Source organism: Poromitra crassiceps, assembly GCF_964638095.1.
Source record: "Poromitra crassiceps genome assembly, chromosome: 6".
Classification (NCBI taxonomy): domain Eukaryota; kingdom Metazoa; phylum Chordata; class Actinopteri; order Beryciformes; family Melamphaidae; genus Poromitra; species Poromitra crassiceps.
The window spans coordinates 15,776,982-15,780,303 of record NC_139627.1 but is presented as its reverse complement, the minus strand read 5'-3'; the positions used below and the strand labels follow the sequence as shown (position 1 = coordinate 15,780,303).

At 44.9% G+C, this 3,322-nt stretch overlaps 1 pseudogene across 1 annotated transcript; it reads left to right on the top strand.

Moving 5' to 3' along the window:
* The first annotated feature begins 1,480 nt into the window (after positions 1-1,480).
* On the top strand, positions 1,481-2,977 carry LOC310777742 (E3 ubiquitin-protein ligase arih1 pseudogene; annotated as a pseudogene). Its single transcript has one exon. The product of its transcript is annotated as an E3 ubiquitin-protein ligase arih1 pseudogene (transcript).
* Positions 2,978-3,322: the final 345 nt, after the last annotated feature.

The following is a 3,322-nucleotide window of genomic DNA, read 5'->3' as shown; positions in this document are numbered from 1 at the left end:
CCTCTTAAAGCCAACCCACACCAACACCCCCCCCCCCCCCCAACACCCCTCAGCCCCCCGCCGCATCTGAGCACATGTAATGTGTCGTTCATTCAGTGAGAGCGATCATCATCTTGTGAGGAGGGGCTGCTTGATGAGGCACGGAGCAGCGGCAGCCAGCAGACCAGTTAGCTTTCATCCACGGCTCTGAATGTTAAAGCCCCCCTCTCCAGCGTATTTTGTCATTTGATATTTCATGTGTTCGTGAGGATTGATTTTTTTTTTTTTACAAACAAACTCATTTTGAGCTCCAAGTTAAAAAAATAAGCTGTTGGTAAAACGTGTGATGACATCAGACATCTGACGCCTGACGTATGATAGACAGTAAATACAGTATATATACACATATCAGAATCAGAATCAGAATCAGAATACAGAATACAGAATACAGAATACAGAATCAGAATACAGTAAATAGCCTCTGACGTTACGTTAGTTAGCTACGTTTGTTAACTAAGTGTTCGCCAGGCTCAAAACGCCGTCCATAATATATTTTAATCAGTTCCAGTCATGCTCTTTCCATAAAGCCCATCAGCTTTGATATCTGTTGGCCGGTTTGTTGATAATAAGCAATATTGTGGCTTCTTAAAGGTTTCTTACAGAGATATGACCAAAAACAGTATGGCCGCCCATTCCATTGTATCGCGGACAAAGGGTTTACTGAAGCCGGCAAGAGGCGACACATATCTGCTTTTCTAACAACAGCACCTGCAGTCACTATGTTGCAGTGGAACAAACTATTGGGGCTAATGTACCCCGCCTCCAGAACAGATGTGGTACGGCTCCGGTACGGCTGCGGACAAACCCACACTCATGTAATCTGTCAGACGTATGCGGGATCCCACAAAAATAGAACAGGTGCCTAGGAATTATCATCACATTTCTAGATATGTGAATAATTAACGTTATACATATCATAGTGACAGCCATTTAGTTAGGGCAATTGTGATGTCACTCGAGCAATTGTGGTGTGATCAGTGATATCAACACCAAGCCGTTCATGTGTACAATAATTATCGTATTTGTACGATAATTTCGCCCTCTGTACGATCAATCATCATCAGTATATAAATAGGAGCTAGGGATCTGTCTGTTTATCTGTCTGTCCCACTGTGATGTCATAAATCCACTGTGACATCATCAGTAATGTCATAAATCCCACTGTGACATCTTCAGTGATGTCATAAATCCCACTGTGACATCATCAGTGATGTCATAAATCCCACTGATGAAATCCCTCTGTGGCATCATCAGTGATGTCATAAATCCCACTGATGACCAATGGTCTGGTGGCAGACAGCCGCTGCTCACATACATCCAACATTTCCCACCTGGCAACACTGACTGAGAGCTAGAGAGCTTCGGAGCTACTATACGATAAGTTAGTTATATCAGTTAGACCTTTACGTGTGCTTGTCAAAAGTTGGTAACCACCGTAGAAATGGACAACATGGACTTCTTAGAGGAGTTGTTGGATCGCATGCTGGACTGTGGGGTTCGATACGAGTGCGGTGCTAGGCCTACTTGTGGAAGAGGCCATGGCCCAGGCAAAGAAGAGGACTCCCGCTTCGAAGTTTTTACTGCCGAGCAGATCCTACAGCATATGGCGGAGTGTATCAGGGAGGTCAATGAGGTCATCCAGATTGAAGATGACAGCCTAGCTGTTAGCAGTTTTAGCACAGCAGAGCAGCAGCAACAGAATCCTGCAACAATAACACACATTCTTCTCAGTCACTTCAACTGGGATAAAGAGAAGCTTTTGGAAAGGTATTTTGATGGTAATCTGGACGCACTTTTCTCTGAGTGTCACGTCATCAACACCAGGAAGAGATCTCGGACCGGTCCAGTCAACACAAGAGTATCTGCGCAGGACATGCAATGTGAGATCTGCTATCTAAGCTACCCCACCTCTTACTTCACATCCCTGGAATGTGGACACAAGTTCTGCATGCATTGCTGGGGAGATTACCTGACCACAAAGATCATAGAAGAAGGAAGGGGACAGATCATCTGTCCCGCTCACAGTTGTGACATTTTGGTTGACGACAACACAGTCATGTGTCTCATAACAGATTCAAAAGTGAAGTTAAAGTACCAGCATATAATTACAAACAGTTTTGTGGAGTGCAATCGACTGTTAAAGTGGTGCCCTGCACCGGACTGCCATCACGTTGTCAAAGTCCAGGACCCAGAGGCCCAGGCCGTGAGGTGCAAGTGTGGCCGTGAGTTCTGCTTCAGCTGTGGAGAGAACTGGCATGATCCTGTCCAGTGTGAGTGGCTGAGGAAGTGGATTAAGAAAATTGATGACCATCAAACTTATAGCTGGATTGCAGCAAATACCAAGGAGTGTCTAAAATGCCATGTGCCCATCGAGAAAAATGGTGGCTGCAATCACATGGTTTGCATGAACCAGAACTGCAACAATGAGTTCTGTTGGGTCTGCCTGGGTCCATGGCAATTAGGCATGCACAACTGCAATCGCTACAATGCAAAGGCTCGGAGAGACTCCAAGGCAGCCTGGCAGAGGTACAACTTCTACTCGGACCGCTACATGAACCACATGAAGAGCCTGCGCTTTGAGCACGAGCTCTATGCTGGGGTCCGCCAGAAGATGGAGAAGATACAGGAGGACGTGTCCAGGGTTGACAGAATGCAGGCCGTGGACGTGCTGTGCCAGTGCCGCTCCACCCTCATGTTTACCTACGTCTTTGCCTTCTACCTCAAGAAGAACAACCAGTCCATCATATTTGAGGACAACCAGGCAGACCTGGAAAAGGCCACTGAGGTGCTGTCAGGCTACCTTGAGCGGTACATCTCCCAGGACACCAATCAGAAAATACAAGATAAGTACAGATACTGTGAGAGCAGGCGAAGAGTGCTGCTAAAGCACGTGCATGAAGGCTATGAGAAGAACATGTGGGAGTACATTGAGGATTGAGGACACAATTCGTGATACATTGTGATATCATCACTGATGTCATCGACTGATTCTGATAAATTAGTGATTATACTAATAAGGATTACATTAAGGGATTACTTTGTTTTGTTTTTGCTCTAAAATTAATGAGGCTGGCGATTCAAGTGTGGCCCCATGGTCAATTTCATTATTGTTGTTGTTGTTGTTGTTTTTGCTTAGACCAGCCAAATCTGTTTTTATTTTACTAATGGCGTTAGCATTGTCCATCCACATACTGTTTAATGTTAGCAATTGAGCTAACGCTATTGTAACAACCTATGCACATTGTAACAAACTTGCAAATGCAACATTACTAATCTGATTAAT